This window comes from Staurois parvus, unplaced genomic scaffold, assembly GCF_062004578.1.
Source record: "Staurois parvus isolate SC_StPar_1 unplaced genomic scaffold, SC_StPar_1.0 ptg000129l, whole genome shotgun sequence".
Lineage (NCBI taxonomy): Eukaryota > Metazoa > Chordata > Amphibia > Anura > Ranidae > Staurois > Staurois parvus.
This window is the reverse complement of record NW_028317925.1, coordinates 4,405,903-4,426,443: the sequence shown is the minus strand read 5'-3', so window position 1 is coordinate 4,426,443 and position 20,541 is coordinate 4,405,903. Positions and strand designations below refer to the sequence as shown.

The 20,541-nt window shown below is 41.0% G+C and overlaps 1 protein-coding gene across 4 annotated transcripts in view; it reads right to left on the bottom strand.

Moving 5' to 3' along the window:
* ARVCF (ARVCF delta catenin family member) overlaps positions 1 to 20,541 on the bottom strand; it is a 963,921-nt gene that overhangs the window by 394,005 nt on the left and 549,375 nt on the right. For all 4 annotated transcript variants that reach the window (XM_089672465.1, XM_089672464.1, XM_089672467.1 and 1 more), the window contains one exon: positions 9,687 to 9,755. The gene's annotated coding sequence lies outside the window, so the exon portion shown is untranslated. The remainder of the gene's footprint in view (positions 1 to 9,686; positions 9,756 to 20,541) is intronic.

Here is a 20,541-nt window from a genome sequence, read left to right as displayed (position 1 = left end):
TATCACTTTTTTTTTTACCTCCAAAAAGATGTGCATTTATTTATTACAATACAAAGAACTGCTACTTCTTTTAAAGGCATAATAGATAAGGTTAGAGAACAGGCCAGAAGATGATCTAGTCCTCCCTGTATTCAAGGCTGATCACAACAGGATAGGACACATACTATAATTTGAGCTTTTCTGCAGTTCCTGGCAGACTTGTAGGCAAGTTTAGGTTTATCATTAAAGACCTTTGTATATGTTTTCATTTTATCCTAGTTTCACAAAATCGGCTAATGGATTTCTAAGGGAATAAACAAAGGGTTACCTTGACAATGAGAAGCTTCTAACACATACAACGTATTGCTATCACTGCTCATTGGTATACTTGCACTGCTTTCATCTTATGTGTGTTTAAATGAATGAATCATCGTCTAACAGTAAAAAAAAAATCACCAAATGTTTTTTTCTATAGAACCAACTTTTCCTCACATACAGTCTCCTCTATACCAAATATATACTACTTGCTGGCTCAGAACTGAAAACTCAGAACACTATTTAGGGTGCTTGTAATTTCATATAAGGAATTTACAGCTGAATCCAGGAGCAAAATCTTTTATTTACCTATATTCCTCATCAGTAACAATGGACATAAATCCACCGTGTGCACCAAATACCTTTGCAGACCCAGTTATTACCTTGTAAAATTATCAGTGACATCATCATTGTGCTGCTTATAGCCCAAGCACTAAACAGAGCTGTGGGAGGGTCCCAGTCGGCTCATCCACTGCAGGCTGTCTGCAGAAATCTAGAGTCACTCTGCACAAGGCACGAGAGCAGCAATTACTGGTCTGAAGTCTGGTTCACAACATATGCAGTGCAGTGTGTTTTTATGCTGCATCAAAAACGCATGGACAGTGTTTAACATGAATTCCAATGGCCCTAGTTCACACTAGCGCAGTGTTTTCCAGTCCAGTCAACAAAAGTAAAACATGTTGCATTTTTTCTGTATGGAATGCATCTGGAACATGGAGAAACCCATCAAAAATGCACATCTCCTCAACTGGGATCAAGAACAAAAGAGGGGAACAAACACATCAAAAACGCGCATGCAGAAACACATCCAGAGTGCAGAAATTGTGGGGTGAACCAGCCCTAAATACAAAACGCACAGTTTTACACTGGATTACTGCACAGCTCTTGAAGAAATTAAAAAAAAACAACTTCAAGATTAAAGTATGAATAATATTCTTTTGTATTTAAACAATATTTGCTTATCCCACAACTTGGCTTTAATTTATTGCTACTGAGTGCCACAACTTTTTTTGAAAACCCCCAAAAAAACATAACTGGAGTCCCAAAGAAACCAAACAGATATTTGTGGACCAGAATAAACAGACTGACCACCTTGGCTCTACAACAGAAGATTGCCTGAAAGTTTGAGTTAAAGTTGGGTATAAGGCATAACTATGTTTGATGAAGAAGAGAATAAATGTCATATGTTATATTCTTGTGGACTTCAGAATCTGATTGCAAGTTCTTCATTTAGGGATCTTATCCACTGACTAGAAGTTCCTGAAATAAGGGTAATTTACTCAAAGGTCATTGCCTATGTGGAGGCAACTAAGGCTAGGTTCATATCTATGCAAGTCAGGAAAACACCCAAAATTGCACACTCTCCCAACATGCACAGATACATGCTGCTCTTTAGCAGATGTGCGGAGGTGCTATTAGTTTTTGGAAAAGAGTCAGGGACTTTTTCTGTGAGTCTTATGCTCATTGAAATGAATGGGCTGCCCTGTAGGCAACATGATGGAACGTGTGAAAAACAAGCAGAAACACACCAGTGCTTGGTTGCACCTGTAGGTGTGAACCAAGCCTAAGTGATTTTAGATAGAATTAAGAGATTTCATGGAACTCACCTAGCTAAAGAGATAAGGGAGTCCTGAACAGTGCCAATGCTGTCCCTATTACCTTTTCTCACCTGGTTCTGTCAATTTTTTTTAGTTAGACTGGTAAATTGTTAATGTAATATTTTACAACATTAAAGTATAACTAAAGGCAAAACTTTTTTGAAAGTTTTGGATAGAATGGGAAGGGACGAAACATTGATTAGGTTTTTAATGCTGTCTGTGCCCCCATTCAGGAGATTCACCCTCTCTATTTGTCCTGTTTACCATTATCATCAAAAGTGAGAGTAAAAGAAACCCCAAATTTTGGGTTGTCCCAAGAAAAGTAATAGAGTAGAAATTTTCCAATGGGGACACTAGTTCTTGTGAACCGGGGGTCCCCAAGGAATTCCATTAATTTGTAAATATTTTCTCACTTTCTTTTTTGGCTAAGGGACAGGAAGTGAAGGCAAATCTCCTAAATCAGACACAGATGGCAAAATATATACTGACAGGTTTTATAACCCTCCCTTACTCTATCCAAAATGAAAAAAAAATGTGCTTATAGTTCTTAGGCAGCATAGTTTAAGGTAACATAGAATGCATTGCTTTTCCCTGTTAATAGTTTTATTTTGCACTGACTGCAGTCTACAAGTCAAGTGCTTTTCATGGACATCTGCTAGTAGCTAAACCTCGCAAATGGCTACAATGGCCACTACAGACCAATTCACATACTGTACATGGGAAATATTTCCTCATTAGATATAATGTCAGGAAAATCCTCTTAGCAATACATGTCATTCGAAAGTCCTCTGTTTTTAGATAAAGTCATTCTATCAGCAGAGCAGATGAACAAGAATGCAGAAAGGCGCATTCAATCAAAATCAAAGATACATTTGATGAGAGTCTGAAACAAACAATACATAAAGGTTTACAAGTGCATAGCTGATAGCTGTTTCTGGGAATGTTATTTATTTCTAAACGTCACCTTTTTATTCTTGCTTCTCTCCTTCACCATTATGGTGGGGTTGTTTGGAAACAGTAACATAATATGATAAATGAAACATTTTGCATACATCAGATCCTTTCATAGCATACGCAAGGCACTTAGAAAATATGAATATAGGTCATGAATGTAACAGGCAATTTTTTTGTGCTCACACTATGGAAAAAAAAATCCAACCTGACAGATCTGTTTTATGCAGTTAGGCTCCAAAGCCATTTTCACATTTCAGCTTTGGTCCTATTAATTCGGCAATAACTTTGTCATTACCTATGATAGGAGAGGGAGTTACATTCTTTTTTGGAAACAAATGCAGATTTCATTTGGTGATACTGTGTTTACTGTGCAGGGGCGGACTGACCATTTGGAAACTCAGGCACTGCCTGAGGGCCCGGGGTCAGTAGGGGGCCCCATGAGATGCCCCTGGTACCTTTTTCATAGGCTTTTTTGAGTATGGGCAAGGACACAGGGGCCCCATAATCCCCTATTGCCCGGGGGCCCCATGAGTTGTCAGTCCGCCCCTGTTACTGTGTTTAATTTTCTATATATTTTAAAGGCAAAAATAGATAAAACATGTAAAAAATATTCTTTATTACCTATTTGAACAGTAAAAATTTTAAAACAAATATTACAGAAGTGACCCTGGGTATAAAGCTTAGGTGTCCCTGCTCAAAGTATTTTATTGAAATATTCAAAAGCATCCACGTGGAGCAATAAAATGACATGTGTATTCCACTTACAAAGATGGCCACTGGACCTGCATGAGGACGCGGTAGCGTGACGTCAGTATGCAGGCTCCTCACGCAAGTCCGGCGGCCATCTTTGTAAGTGGAATACACATGTCATTTTATTGCTCCACATGGACGCTTTTGAATATTTCAATAAAATACTGCACCATAAGCGCTTTCCTTTCTGGGCTCATTTGGTGAGCTAATCCCTTCAAGGTGGAGCCCCTTTCTGTTTGCTGATGGTGGAACGATTTGCTGGGAGTATCTCCTACTCTGGTATATGCCTGCTCTGTTTTTCCCTTATACTGTGTATGGAGATGGATGAGGCTGACCTGTGGAGGAGCTAAAGTCCTTTGATTTCAAACGCATATTTAATATGCGCTTCTGGTGAATGCATTATAAAGCAGGATTTGTCACAGATTCACGCATCACTTCTTTTGGACTTTATATTTGGAATAATTTACCATTCAATTTTCACTGATTATATTTACTGGATTGTTCACCTACTGTCCTGATAGAGTCTATTTGTCACTTTTGTGCTGTCATTTTAGCGTGGCACCATTTATATTTTATTTATTTGCTCACTATAGTGCCGTTTCAGAGAGCTTCACCTATAATACTTGTTGTGCATATTCACTTACAGTCACCAGCTATTCAATTCATGTATTTATTCATTTGTTTTATGATGCTATGGCATTGAGTTATTATCATCATATTTCTTTATGAGCACTGCACTTTCTTCTTTTCTTTATCACTTTTTAGGATATAGCGGGTTATCATTTTTGTGCGAGCTGCTGCTTTTGCTTGTGCGCTCACTATCTACTTATTTTGCTAAAACTTTCATGTAAACCAATTAATTTACACATATTGGGATTTTTTTTGCAAAGACGTGTAGCAGAATACATTTTGGCATAAAGTTTTTTTTATTTATTTACTGGACATATTTAATGGCAAAAAGTCAAAAATATTGTTTTTTTCTCAAAATTGTCAGACACAAAAAATGGCCTGGTCAGGAGGGGGTAGTAAATCCTCAGGAGGACAAGTGGTTAATCGGATAAGTTAGAATAATGTGGTGTAGCAAGGTAGAACAATTTTCCAAAATTTGCAAAAATGTTACCACTGTACACAGTCAAAGTGCATAGATGCAAAAGTGATAAATGCAAAAGATGTAGACAAAAGGAACTTGTTATTGTTTTTTTTGCTTGGGAGAGTGCATGTGATCAGCACTGTTCAGACAGAGGTCAGGGGTCCTGCATCCTCCCATAGCAAAATTAAAACTCCCCCTACAAGTTTTAACATGTGCTCGCCTGGACACTGATAGAAGTCACAAGACTGCTCTACCTGCCGGTGAGAGCAGTTTATATTTACTAAATAATTGCATTTCTATGTTCTGTGTACTGTGGGAGACCAGATATAGTGAATTCAGAGTCCTGGGTTTAGTAACACTTTAAGTTAGCCCTTCTTCCAAGCCCCACATATACTTGATGAGCTTGCCAGTGAACCTACCTAATGAACCTTCCTGTGATAGGGTGGCAACTATGCATTACTGCTCCTGAATTCAGAGCAGAGTTTCCAGTCTTATACAGGTTATGCCTATTTGCACTACAGTGGGATGAAGAAATGTTGCAGGTGGTGTAGCTATCAGCATTGACACTGATGATTCACAAGCCTGTACCTGTGCCTGTTAGCACCTAGCCACAGTCAAAGCTTTTTGATTTATTTTCTGAGGCTTGTGCATAACTGGATTTGGTACTTGTTTAGACTGTCATACAGGAACATTTAGTTGTATTTTAATGTCCATAGACATGCACAAAGTGACAAATATCTTTTGCAGTGAAGCTTGGAAACTTACTTATACTCCATCAATGATCTAATTGCTATTTCCCTGTAAAGCAGCTGCACACACATTGGAAACGCAGAAAGGAACATTTGGCTTTACTGGAGCTGGCGCATGTACAAATAAATGACATTAGCTACTGGGACTATTATTCAAAAGGAAGAAATATAACCTAGTCTCAAAATACCAACCAAATCACACTCTTTGTTCCTCCCAAGACCTCCTGCACTCTAGTTCCCTTGTTACCTCCTCCCATGCTTGCCTGCAGGACTTCACAGGAGCCTCTCCCAGCCTATAGAATTCCCTACCCCAATCTGTCCAACTATCTCCTGCTCTGTCCACTTTTAGGTGATCCTTGATAACTATCCTGCCTGCATCTAACAACTGTACATGTATTTTCTCCATCAGCTCATCCCCCACAGTTATTACCTTTTATATCAATTGACCCTCCCCTTGTAGATTGTAAGCTCTAACGAGCGGGGCCCTCTGATTCCTCCTGTATTCAATTGTATTGTACCTGTACTGTTTGCCCTCAGATTGTAAAGCACTGTGCAAACTGTTGGCGCTATATAAATCCTGTATTATAATAATAAATTCCAATGTTTACTGAGATCTGTTCAGACAGTGAATGAAGACACAATCATAAAATACTGTTGTATGGTATTCAGGGGTGTAGTAATAACAGCAGTGGAAGGGCTGGTTTAAAAAAAACATTTCTTTTAGAAGACAGGTGCTGAAACTTATAAAGGTAAGAAAGAATATCGTTTGGAACAATGGATGTGAGATCTTTCTGTTAAAGTGCTCAATATAAGAAACCAGGGGATGACTTGGTTTACCTGGCTCCACCTAAAAGTAAAATATTACTTTTGCACGGACTACGCATTTCTAAAGGCTCACATTTTAGATATTTAAAAATAACAAACATGCTATACTTACCTGCTCTATGCAACGGTTTTACACAGAGCAGCCGCGATCCTCCTCTTCTGGGGTCCCCCGTTGGTGTTCCTGGACCCTTCCTCCTTCTGAGTGCCCCCATAGCAAGCCGCTTGCTATGGGGACACTCATGCGTGCTCGCTCCGGAGCCAGATCTGTGTGTCCCTGCCCCTGCTCACTCCTCACTGGCTGTGATTGACAGCAGCAGGAGCCAATGGCTCCCGCAACTGTCTCTGAGCCAAGGAGAAGTAAGAGAGCCTCTGCTCTCATGTAAATTGCTGGATTGAGATTGGGCTCAGGTAAGTATTTAGGAGGGACTGGGGGGGTTGCCGCTTGTAGAAGGTTTTTTACCTTAATTCGCTGAATGCCTTTAGAACCACTCCAAGTGTTAAAGGAGATCATGGAGATCAGCCTTTAAGGGTTCCCTTTAGGGTTTAAATTAAAAGTGTTAGGGTTTGGTGGAGGGGACTAAGTATTTAGAAACCGACTAAGAGTAAAGTGTTGGGGGGGTAATGTGCTCTTTTTTAGGGTTAGGTTGCTGATGCACTTTAGGCCAACAGCTAAATAGATGTTTTAATACATACCATATATGTTCAACCAGTCTTTTGCTTTTCACACCTCTTAACACTAAATTACAAGATTGGTTGTAAAAAATGACTTATGCTTAAGCAGGTGGAACAGTCAACATATGTTAACTGTATATTTAGCTGCATGCCCGGAGTTCACTAAGTGTTCAGAAATTTAAGGGTCTTTAGGAAAGCTGAAGAGTTTTCATATATCCTCCATTATGGGAGCCCTGTGCTGAAAACAGCCAGTGTAATAAACAAAAAAGTATAAATTCTGCACTATAGTATATATGTGACTCCCTAACTAAAAAATCAATAGAACATAAGCAGCCAACTTAATATTGCAGGCAACAATATATCAAATAATAAAACATAAAAGTGCGGCGCTACATATAACCAAAAAATGAGTGCAAATACATGAGTAAATGGAAAGTCCAATACACATGCGGATGAGATATAACATAGAATAAGCCCCTTTAATGGAACATCAATGTTGTCATGAATGCTTCAAATCTGGTCAAGAAGATGAAGAAAATCCACCATCACCAACACCCAAAAAATTCTGCCTCTTTCCAGATGAAATTGACCCTCAGTTAAGGTTGGGTCAAAATGCGCAATACAGACTCCAAACACATGCCATGGACCTGGACACTTAATAACGTCAAAGGATCAAACTGGTCCCCAGTGGTAGATGGATTAAACACCCGTTGGATCATTCTAAAAATTAGCTGTGATCCGGACATTGGTAGAGCTCCAAACTTTAACTGCAAAAATTGAACAGAGAAAATAAACCTGCAGAAAAGATTTATCCTCATAGAGGACAAACCTGCTGCATTATCTCCGGCTTGTACTGAGACTTTAAATCCTGCCGTGCAAGGCAGCATGGGACTTGTAGATCTCTCTCTGGGCTCCAGAGGCGGCTGCTGCCTTCCTTGGTCTGTTCAGGTGAGCTCCTTCCTAGTCTGGCAGCTTAGTACGAGGAGATGTATGTGCGCACTGAGTCTGGAGGTCGCACTGACTCATTTTTTGGTTATGTGTAGCCCCACACTTTTATGTTTTATGAAAACAGCCAGTGCCAGACTGCGGGAGCTTCATTTTCCTTTCCTGTTCCTTGTGAAAGCAACACTGCTGCAATCAATCTGATATTAAGGCTGCATTCACACCTGAGCGATTTTCTGCTTGTAGCTCTAAAACACTCAAAAAGTCAAATTCCATGCATGTCAATGGCCCCTGTTCACATATGAGCATTCTGTCGCCTGAAGCAAAATGCCTGTCACTCAAAAAAGTACATGAGCTTCTTTTAGGCAGATTACAAGCGTTATTGGCCCCACAGACTTCAACAGAAATGCCTGAAAATGTGTGACATGAGCGTTTTACAAGTGTTTTGTTGCTCATTTTCTGCTCAAACAGCAGCTCTCCTCCCCTAACTTCCTCCCCCTCTATTAATAGTGCTTAACAAAAATGCCTGAAGCTGTAAAGCGCTTGCAATACACTTCTAAAACGCTTCTAATATGCTTCTAAAACACTTCTAAAACACTTGTAATACACTTATAAAAACTCTCAAATAAAAACAGCAGTACATCTCTATGCTGTGAATGCAGCCGTAGGCTCCGTGTACACTGCAGCTGATGAACTCACGTTTAGGAGCTTTTCAGCATTTTTTTCAGCAGCCCCTGAACTCTCCCTAATGTTTTCCTATGTGTCCATGTACACTATATCATTTACAGTCATTTACAGGCAGTTGAGTTTACAGTCGTTTTTTTGAATGCACCAAACTTGCGTTCAGGAGTAGATTTTATCAGCGTTTCAAATGCGAAATGCTTGTAATCGTGTGTAAATGCGTGTAAACGCATTTATAAGCATTTGGAGAATTTTTTTTACTTTTCAATATCCAGATGCAGTCCAGAGCCTTTTTGCATCATGAAAAATGCATGCAAAGTGTTTTCCCGGTACTCATATGGACCTGGTACACTATACGTTGAGGTTTCCCATGGAAGAAAATATGTTAGACACTGCTGCAATAATTTCTGCACAGAAATGAGCTGGAACACGTCCAAACACCACAAAAAAAAGACAGCTAATCTGAACACATACTGCTCTCTATGCTTCTGCTCTCTCTATTTCTCTTAAAATGTTTGAAATAGTTAATATTTTACTGTATTTCAGTGCATGCTGGGCATTTTGGAAGGTCTCCTGAGGTTATCTTTAAAAAACGCTTCTAAACGCAAACGCTCAAAAACGTGCATAAAAGCAGTATGCAAAAACAGCCGTTTTTTAACCTTTTTCCAGCAGTCAGTTTTCCATCTTTCAGAAGTGTCCCGTGTACATGGAGCCTTACTGGTAGCGTATACATAGAGAGTACAAGAGTAGATATGAAATGTCCACCAGCACAGTTTTTTTTAAATAAAACATTTGTTGAAAACTCGTATTCTATATGGTATTTTCACTTACGGGCACAGACTAGACAAGATACTGCACCATTGCACTGTGGTACCTGCCTTTACTGAATTGCACTGAACTTTATATTGTGCCTTTAACAAACTAGTTTGTAACTTTTTAAATAAAATTCAAGAGTGGTGCCTTTGGAAGAAAAAGGTACACAATGACCTGAACTTCCAACAGCGCTTTCAAAGAAAGCAAGAATACAGGTCATATAATAGATCAGAACGAAAGAACATGTGGAAAGAATACATTGTGATTGCAATAATCAGGAAAATGGAAAATTCTATTATGTTTAATGAGCTTACATACCTTTGTTCCTTTAGGTTGCTATTATTTAGTAATAATTTATTAAACTCTTCATCTTAGTCACAGAGACATCTGCAAGAAAAAAAATACAAAGGAAAGTGTTACTCAGTACTATCCAATCATTCCAGTTCACACTTCAGGACTCACTGAAATGTAAACTAAGAAATGTCAATTAACCACTTGCCCTCCACATGATTCATCCCCCCCCCCCCTTCCTGACCAGGCCATTTTTTTGCGATACAGCGCTGCGTATATACGTGATTTTGTGCACCCGTGCCGCCCTGTAGCAGTATTTCGGCTCTAGGGTGGTGTGGAAGTGGTTAAATAAAGTTTAAAGGGAATCCAATCCTAAAAGTGCCTTAGACTAGGTTCACACTATGAATCGTCTATGAATCACACAGGAATGCACAGCGCATTCCTGTGCAATTTACATGCAATTTAGTGCAGTTCATTTTGAGCCCATTGCTTTTGAATAGGCTGAACTCACACCACACCTAAAGTAATGCATGCACTACTTTTGGAAACAAACCGCAATCATATTGTATGGTAGTATTGTAGCATGCGATCCGCTGCAGGCAAAACGCACTGCATTTGTGACCTGCATTTGGAGTGTAATTAACATTACACCCGCTGTAGATCAAAAGGGCAGTGCGTTTTGAACATGGTTTGGGAAAAGCACACAGATCATGGGTTTCCCTCACCACGTTCTAGTGTGAACTGGCCTAAAAGGGTATTTCCATGTTTGCAGCCAAATTGGGATTACCTACTTCATATCTGTTACTTTTCATATAGCATTGCTTACAACAAATAGTTAAACATTGCAGCTTCACAATTTTAGAATTTTTTTGGTGGAACTTCCAGAAAGGAAAAATTACTTTTCATTCTCAGGCTAGGTTCACATCTGCGCAGGTGGTGCCGCTGCGGATCCACACAAAAATCTGTGCGGCCACACCACCCGCACAGAGGAATGCGGACCTGCAGGTGGGTGCCATTAGTTCTAATGGCATGCCGCCCGCACTGGAAAACGCAACCGTAGTGGGGACCGAGGTTCCTGTGCGGGCTGCATTTTCAGAAGAAGTGCAGCGACTTCTTACCTGGGTGTCCCGGGGCACGGGAGTCCATTCAAATGAATGGGCTCTCGTGCCCGCACAAAACGTGGCCCGACTTCCTCATATATGTGAACCAGGGCTCACTGTATGAAGGGGTTGAGTAGCTGTGTCTGCCATAATCAACCCTGTGTGCTCTGTGCAGGGACACATCATCAGTTGTAATAGATTTGATCATTGTGGGGTTGATTTACTAAAGGCAGATATTAGTAAATATTAATTTGGTAAAGCTCCACTTTTTAAATAATACCCAATCAGGTGCAAGGAAAGTAAAAAAAAAACAGCATTTGCTTGCATATGATTGGACAATGGAAATCAGCAAAGATTGACCACATTTACTAAGTTCTGGGGAAAATCAGTGAACAGTCTATTTGCCTTTAGCAAATTCGCCCCAATATGTTTTCCCAAACGGTTCAAGGTTTCAGAGCTGGGCTTCCCCATTGTATTTTACTTAGAACTGGACTCTGCCAGAACCCATACCGGTTATTTGGACAGATCACGATGAGCTATCTGAGAAATGCTCACAGACAGCCATGACACCTTCTCCTCAGAAATATCAAAACGTTAAAAAATATTTAAACTTATAAAAATCCCTTTTCTTTTGGTTGCAGCTACAACATTCAACACAACAATACCACATTGCATGGAATTCTATCTGCCGCAGGGAAATTAAACTGAGTAGATCCGCAACCAGGGTTGATTGAAGTCTACAGGGGAGCATACTACTGTGAGTATAGTCGCTAGGAGTAACGTGCTGAAAGCAAATCAGGAGGTGCTTGTCCTTATCTTTCATTAACAGTCCTAGTCAGGAGCTCTGTTCTGCTTGGTAACCAGAGAAATTAATGCCTGGACAGTGTAAGGAATGACTAGGAGGTTTCTAAAGAACTACATTTTAGGAATGCAAATGTAAATAAAGTAAAACTCATTATGCAGAAATGTGACCAAAATTCCACATCCAGCGGGTTTATATAAAACTACTTAGAAAAAAAAAACATTTTCTTGGAAACTATGTGCATATATTGAGGGGTATGGCCATTCAGCATACAGACATAATGGGTCCTCCAGGCAGGAACTGAAAGTGGCTAGTTGGGAGATATATTAGCAGCAATGACTAGCACCAATATAATAGTGTAGACATTCATTTACAAGCAGTATACTAGCATGTGTAAACAAAGCACAGCCTGTCTCATAAAAAGGCCATTCTTCCATGATTTGTTACTTTGGCAGGGAATGTGTTTCAGTTTGGCAAGAAGTACCTATGTCTGTGCAAAGGCATCTCTCTTTGGCTGAATGAGCCTCTCTTTGTGATTTAACTGTCTCTTGTTCTAAGAAGACAATATGAAACACTTTTTAAAAATCTGTGAAATATTGTTGCTGAGAGCTTAGTTTCAAGCAATGTACACAATCATATGACTTTACATGTTGTTCTCAGCTGTTTCACAACCTCATTCACAGACTGTTATGAAATTTGTTTTATTGTAGAAACAAAGAAATTCGTTAACCAAGTATATTTTTAAAAATCTTAATTGGCTGAGATCCAATATTATGATATCAATCTCTGATAAAAAGAATAGTAAAAAGCCTGTGCTCTAACAAAATTAGCAAATTAACCGGTTCCCCGCCGCCCTATAGCAGAAATATTGCTACAGAGTGGCAGGGCTGCGCAAAATCACATATATATACACGTGACTTTGCATTTCTGTGAAGGGGGCACGAGTGCCGGCCTACCCGTGCCGCTATTGGTGGCTACAGCTGTCAATCACCGGATCCCGACCAGAGATTCTCCACCAACACCCGGTGATCGCTGAGGAGCAGTGAAAGGGGAGAGGTCTGTTTGTAAACAACACAGAGCTCTCCCCTCTCAGCAAAAACAAGCTGCTTTGTATTGTTCTGCACAGCAGAGCAATACAAAGCAGCTTGTCTACATAGTAAAGCACACACAGCACACTATGTAAAACACAACACAGCACACAGTTATCCCTTTGATTGCCCCCGATGTAACCCCTTCCTACCCAATGTCATTAGTACAGTGTCAGTGTCACTGTATTAGTGTAATTGGGATGTCAATGGCAGTTAGACATTTACCCCCCAGTGTCAGAATACCTGCCATAGTCCCGCTATAAGCCGCTGATCACCGCCATTACTAGTATTAAAAAAAAAAAATTCCAGTATATATACTGCCATTTATAGACGCTATAACTTTCACATAAACCAATTAATTTACACGTATTGGGTTTTTTTTTTTAGCAAAGATATGTAGCAGAGTACATTTTGGCCTAAATTTATGACGAAATTTGATTTTCAAAATATTTTTATTGGATATGTTTTATAGCAAAAAGTCAAACATTTTTTTTTGTTTCAAAATAGTTTTTTTATTGTTTATAGCACAAAAAATAAAAACCACGGGGGTGATCAAATACCACCAAAAGAAAGCTCTATTTGTGGGAAAAAAAGGACATAAATTTCATTTGGGATGCAGTGTTGCATGACCGCGCAATTGTCAGTTAAAGTAACGCAGCGCCATATCACAAAAAATGGCCTGTTCAGGAAGGGGGTAAATCCTCTGGAGGGCAAGAGACATCTAAGTGATATATTGTTACATTAAGGGGTATGTACAGAATCAGAATGGTACATGAATAAAGAGGTAATAGCAAGTGATGCTCCTGGTGTCCAGAACTGCTTTCAGCAATCAAACCATTTCTCCCATACTAGATGCTAATGACAAGCACACTCAGTACTGCACAGAGATTTCCAACTTGCGGGTTCTGTGAGCAAGCCTATGTAGAATACTGGAGGTGGAAAGTACAGTGGATGTGCTGCTGTCACTGTCAGGCATGTTTGTGAAAATCCCAGCACAGTTATCTCCCTTTCTGTCACTCTTGGCAAGATTTGTGCCCATCTTACCTCAGTTCTATTGATCAAAGACAAATGTGAAAATTGTAGTAATTCTTCTTTAACCACTTCAGTAACAGCCTTTCACACACTTTCATCACCAGGCCATTTTTCAGTGATGTGACAGTTTGACTGACAATTACTCTATCCTACAGTAGTGGACCTAAATTAATTTTGATATACAGTCAGGTCCATAAATATTGGGACATCAACACAATTCTAACATTTTTGGCTCTATACACCACCACAATGGATGTGAAATGAAACAAACAAGATGTGCTTTAACTGCAGACTGTCAGCTTTAATTTGAGGGTATTTACATCCAAATCAGGTGAACGGTGTAGGAATTACAACAGTTTGCATATGTGCCTCCCACTTGTTAAGGGACCAAAAGTAATGGGACAATTGGTTTCTCAGCAGTTCCATGGCCAGGTGTGTGTTATTCCCTCATTATCCCAATTACAATGAGCAGATAAAAGGTCCAGAGTTCATTTCAAGTGTGCTATTTGCATTTGGAATCTGTTGCTGTCAACTCTCAAGATGAGATCCAAAGAGCTGTCACTATCAGTGAAGCAAGCCATCATTAGGCTGAAAAAACAAAACAAACCCATCAGAGAGATAGCAAAAACATTAGGCGTGGCCAAAACAACTGTTTGGAACATTCTTAAAAAGAAGGAATGCACCGGTGAGCTCAGCAACACCAAAAGACTCGGAAGACCACGGAAAACAACTGTGGTGGATGACCGAAGAATTGTTTCCCTGGTGAAGAAAACACCCTTCACAACAGTTGGCCAGATCAAGAACACTCTCCAGGAGGTAGGTGTATGTGTGTCAAAGTCAACAATCAAGAGAAGACTTCACCAGAGTGAATACAGAGGGTTCACCACAAGATGTAAACCATTGGAGAGCCTCAAAGACAGGAAGGCCAGATTAGAGTTTGCCAAATGACATCTAAAAAAGCCTTCACAGTTCTGGAACAACATCCTATGGACAGATGAGACCAAGATCAACTTGTACCAGAGTGATGGGTAGAGAAGAGTATGGAGAAGGAAAGGAACTGCTCATGATCCTAAGCATACCACCTCATCAGTGAAGCATGGTGGTGGTAGTGTCATGGCGTGGGCATGTATGGCTGCCAATGGAACTGGTTCTCTTGTATTTATTGATGATGTGACTGCTGACAAAAGCAGCAGGATGAATTCTGAAGTGTTTCGGGCAATATTATCTGCTCATATTCAGCCAAATGCTTCAGAACTCATTGGACGCCGCTTCACAGTGCAGATGGACAATGACCCAAAGCATACTACAAAAGCAACCAAAGAGTTTTTTAAGAGAAAGAAGTGGAATGTTACGCAATGGCCAAGTCAATCACCTGACCTGAATCCGATTGAGCATGCATTTCACTTGCTGAAGACAAAACTGAAGGGAAAATGCCCCAAGAACAAGCAGGAACTGAAGACAGTTGCAGTAGAGGCCTGGCAGAGCATCACCAGGGATGAAACCCAGCGTCTGGTGATGTCTATGCGTTCCAGACTTCAGGCTGTAATTGACTGCAAAGGATTTGCAACCAAGTATTAAAAAGTGAAAGTTTGATTTATGATTATAATTCTGTCCCATTACTTTTGGTCCCTTAACAAGTGGGAGGCACATATGCAAACTATTGTAATTCCTACACCGTTCACCTGATTTGGATATAAAGACTCTCAAATTAAAGCTGACAGTCTGCAGTTAAAGCACATCTTGTTCGTTTCATTTCAAATCCATTGTGGTGGTGTATAGAGCCAAAAATGTTAGAATTGTGTCGATGTCCCAATATTTATGGACCTGACTGTATTTTTATTACAGTTTACATTTGTGATCTTTGCGATTTGTCATCACAGCTATCACATGGTACAGGGCTGGTTGGATCAGCTCTGTACACTGAGTCTGTTAACTGCGTTTGTTCACAGAAATTAACGGCCACCCAAGGGTGATTTCTGCAGTGCTGTTTATAAATGGTACTGCAGAAATAAATGTCATCCACTTCACAGTTCATAAATGTACAGTGGTATATAGATGGTTACAGTGTATGTGAAGCCAGACTTTTACTTCTGTCTGACTTTCCAGTATGGAGATTTATGTTCACTTTCTGATCCAATGATAATGGTTTCATCACATATGAAGGAATAAAAGTCTGACCAGGGTTCTATCCTTCCCTACTCTACTCTATTGTTATTTCTGTCTGTGTCTCTGTTGTATGGTTAACCTCACTTCCTGCCTGGCAAAACCTTTTCAGCAGTCAAGGAGTAGAGGGGAAATTGGTGTGACAAAAAATAAAACAGATTATTATTATTATTATTATACAGTATTTATAAAGCGCCAATAGTTCGCTCAGCGCTGTACATTACAAAGGGGGACAGAACATGTGACCGAACAATACCAATACAATGCAAAACATGAGGGGATCGAGGGCCCTGCTCTTTCGAGCTTACAATCTAGGAGATTAACCCTTCCGTAATCGATATATAAAAAGGCTTGATATACAAGTTAATCTGAGTTAGGTAAACTACTTATCTGAATTTGTTTTATAAACTCAGTTCACTAAATAAGCACAGGATTATACAAAGACTTTATGGTAACTATCTTGTGTATGTATCTAGTTTTCTGATATTCTAGTAAATGTAATAAGTTTTTGCCACGGTTTACTTCTGTCATATTCATATCAACCCTAAAGGATCTCTAGAATCACTTAAAATAAATTAAAACTCAATCAATAAAATCTAATTTAGGATTTAGCCTGTTAAAGAGATTCTTCAGTCTGACAAAAAAACAAATTAAAATTCAGCAGCTACAAATACTGTAGCTGCTTACTTTAAATAAAAGGACACTTACCCGTCCATGGATCCAGCACCATCGTTACCCGGGTCGGTTCTTCGCCAGTCTTAGGGTCCCAGGCACTTACATGTTTACTGTGGGAAGCTAACTGTGACTTCTTGCAGCTTCACAGCCTGCTACCCACTGTGCATGCGCAACTTGTACTGCACTCTGTGATTCAACCCACAACCTCCAGGGACCTGTGATGTGTCCCAGTAAGTTGTGGGCAGAGAAAAGGGGTACCCCTCTCCAAAAAAAACTGTTCCAAAAGTGTTAGATGAGGGGGCAGGAGGACGAAAAGCGCGACTTCCCTTTTAGGTGACGTTCTGCTTTAATGTAATTTTACATTTTGTTTTCAATCTGTTTAATTACTCAGGTTTCATTAAAAGAATACCTAGTGGTTCTGCCATAAAGATCGTTTTTTAAACACTTCCTGTTATAGAGTGATAAATGACTCCTAAATGTGCTCCTTTGTTGTCACCCTGTCACATGCACCCCAGGTAGAGACTACAAGTGGCCATACGGCAAGCTCTGTGCAGCCATAGATCACCATTTTATAGGAAGCCAATTTGAAGCAATGATGTGCAGCCAATCCTGTGCATGTAGACAGGAAGTGCCTGAAAGAAGGTGAAGGAGATCAGCAACAAAAATGAAAACTATACTTAAACCCCCCCCCCAAAAAAAACCATTGTAATTGTTTATGATACACATTGCTTTACTAAACTAAATATAATCAAAGCAGAGTTTAGATCTACTTAATTCTCCCATTTAAGATTTGTTGAGATATCTGCCTTAAGGTTCAGATCAAGAGCATGCCTTTTACTGTACTGTCCGGGTATACTCCATTTATTACTTTAAACTCTTCGCACCCTTTAAGTGGGCTTTAATGCATGGGAGGTGGTGTGGGCTCTGTATCATGAGACCAGTATGATTAGCTTTCACAGCAGTCACTTGATTGGGAGCTCATTCCCCTGGCTCCCAATCACAGCTGTCGGTTACAGATAGGTCGATGTGCTGAGAGTGGGCAGTGAACACATTCTCAGAGCACAAACCTCATTCTGTCACGGGTGCATACAAGGCTGCTGTTACAAACCACAGGGCCCCATACAGCCTTACAGCCCCCCCCCCCAAAAAAAAAACACAGTTTACTATACTTCAGTTATGAATGAACACACTGAGTGATTGGTACCAATCACTCATTGCATTCATACAGGAAACGAAGGGTCTGTATATCTACCAGACCCTTCCCCCACTCTCCATGAAGGATCCTATTGTGTGCTAGCAGCTGTCGGTGGGAAGGAGAGGATGGAAGCTAGCAGCACTGTGGGGGGAGGGGGCACATAGGGAGGCCTGGGCAGAAAGGGCAAATGTATGATGCACAGGGAGAGTGATTGGTGCAGCGGGGGGGGGGAGGCAATTGCTGGAACCAATCCCCTGTATGGCTCTCTCTGCAGCAGCTGAAAGACAGCGGGAGGGAGAGAAGAAGCCAGCTTTCAGCTGCCATGGAGGGAGCCATACAGGGGATTGGTTCTCCAGCAATTGCCTCCCCCCGCTGTGCAAATCAACTTCCATGCCCACATCTGATTCGCACAGCTGCCTGGGCCCCCCTGCTGGCCTGGGCCATGTACAGGAGGACTGGTGGTACCCCCTTATCCACAGCCCTGGGCACAGAAGTACAGCAACTGGGCATTAACCCCTTCCTGCCACCACCTCCCGGCCCATTAAGAGGATCTAAATAAGGGGTCTCCAAACTTTCTAAACAAAGGACCAGTTTACTGTCTTTCAGACTTTAGGAGGGCCGGAGTGGCCAGTGAGAATAGAAAATGTCCCAGCCTCAGTAGGAGTAAAAAAAAAATGACTTTGTGCTTGTAGTCAGTGGAAGGTGAGGAATAGGAGGAATACTGTCCAGTCATTGGTATCAGTGGGAGGAACAGTGTCCCATCATTGGTATTAGTGGGAGGAATAGTGCCCTATCATTGCTGTCAGTGGGATGAATAGTACCCCATCATTGTTGACAGTGAGAGGAATAGTGCCCCATCATTGGTATTAGTGGGAGGAATAGTGCCCTATCATTGGTGTCAGTGGGATGAATAGTAACCCATCATTGTTGACAGTGAGAGGAATAGTGCCCCATCATTGGTGTTAGTGGGAGGAATAGTGCCCCAGCATTGGTGTTAGTGGGAGGAATAGTGCCCCAGCATTGGTGTTAGTGGGAGGAATAGTGCCCCAGCATTGGTGTCAGTGGGAGGAATAGTGCCCCAGCATTGGTATTAGTGGGAGAAATTGTGCCCCATCATTGGTGACAGTCGGAGGAATAGTGCCCCATCATTGGTGTCAGTGGGATTAATAGTACCCCATCATTGTTGACAGTGAGAGGAATAGTGCACCAGCATTGGTGTTAGTGGGAGGAATAGTGCCCCAGCATTGGTGTTAGTGGGAGGAATAGTGCCCCATCATTGGTGTGAGTGGGAGGAATAGTTCCCCATCATTGGTATTAGTGGAAGGAATAGTGCCCCATCATTGGTGTCAGTGGGATTAATAGTACCCCATCATTGTTGACAGTGAGAGGAATAGTGCCCCAGCATTGGTGTTAGTGGGAGGAATAGTGCCCCATCATTGGCGTGAGTGGGAGGAATAATTCCCCATCATTGGTATTAGTGGAAGGAACAGTGCCCCATCATTGGTGTCAGTGGGATTAATAGTACCCCATCATTGTTGACAGTGAGAGGAATAGTGCCCCAGCATTGGTGTTAGTGGGAGGAATAGTGCCCCAGCATTGGTGTGAGTGGGAGGAATAGTTCCCCATCATTGGTATTAGTGGGAGGAATAGTGCCCCATTTTTGGTATTAGTTGGAGGAATATTGCCCCATCATTGGTATTAGTGGGAGGAATAGTGCCCTATCATGGGTGTCAGTGGGATGAATAGTGCCCCATCATTGGTGACAGTGCGAGGAATAGTGCCCCATCATTGGTGTCAGGAGGAGGAATAGTGTCCCATCACTGGTGTCAGTGGGATGAATAGTGCCCCATCATTAGTAATTAAGGAAGGAATAGTGCCCTATCATTGGCATTAGTTGGAGGATTAGGGCCCCATCCTTGGTATTAGTTGGAGGAACAGTACCTAATTGTTTATATCAGTGAGAGAAATTGTGTCCCATCATTGGTGTCAGTGGAAGGAAGAATGCCCCATAGCTGGTGCCAGTGGAAGAAATGGTGCCTCCTTGTTGGTGTCAGTGGAAGGAATAGTACCCCGAGAGCTGGATAGAGGCAGGCAAAGGGCCGCATTCGACCCACGGGCCGCAATTTGGAGACCACTGATCTAAATGCTGGGAGTTGGAGGTGGGCATTCTGATCATGTGACCACTGTGATTGGTAGTCACATGATCGTAAAGCTCTTGATCGCAAGCATGCTCATAGCACAGCAAAGTCTTTACATAGGGTTGCATATATGTGCTCGGCATTAACGCCCATCCATCGAGAGGCCGGTGAGAAGAAGTTAAAGCCCATCTGTCTTTCCGTTGCATATTTTCATTACACAGTTAGCAGGAGATTAAATTGTACATTTGTGTTGGCAGGGCTACCAACCAGTTGTTTATCTGCCCATTTTGTGATTTTCCAAAAATACTGCAAAACATATTGTTGCTGTATAAGTAAAGTATAAAAATACCATATTGAGCATACCATGTGGCTGGATTAATTGTACTAATGCTACTTACCTGGCTATCGCCAATGTCAATACTCACTGAATCATTTACTAGGAATACACATACAGCTAGTAAAGTCAGAGTCAAGACAGAACATCCTCTGCATACTTGTTCCAGGGTTGTAACTCAGAAAGTACTGGATCAGCATGGCAGCCAGGAAACTAGCATTTTAGGAGTGCAGCTTTCCTTGAAGCTCACAGCAGCTCCACTCCATCCACAGAGAATGATAAGAGACTAGAATACATTTTAACATTTTTGCTTGGACTTACTGAGATTTTTATCTACATTATAAAGTCTTTAACG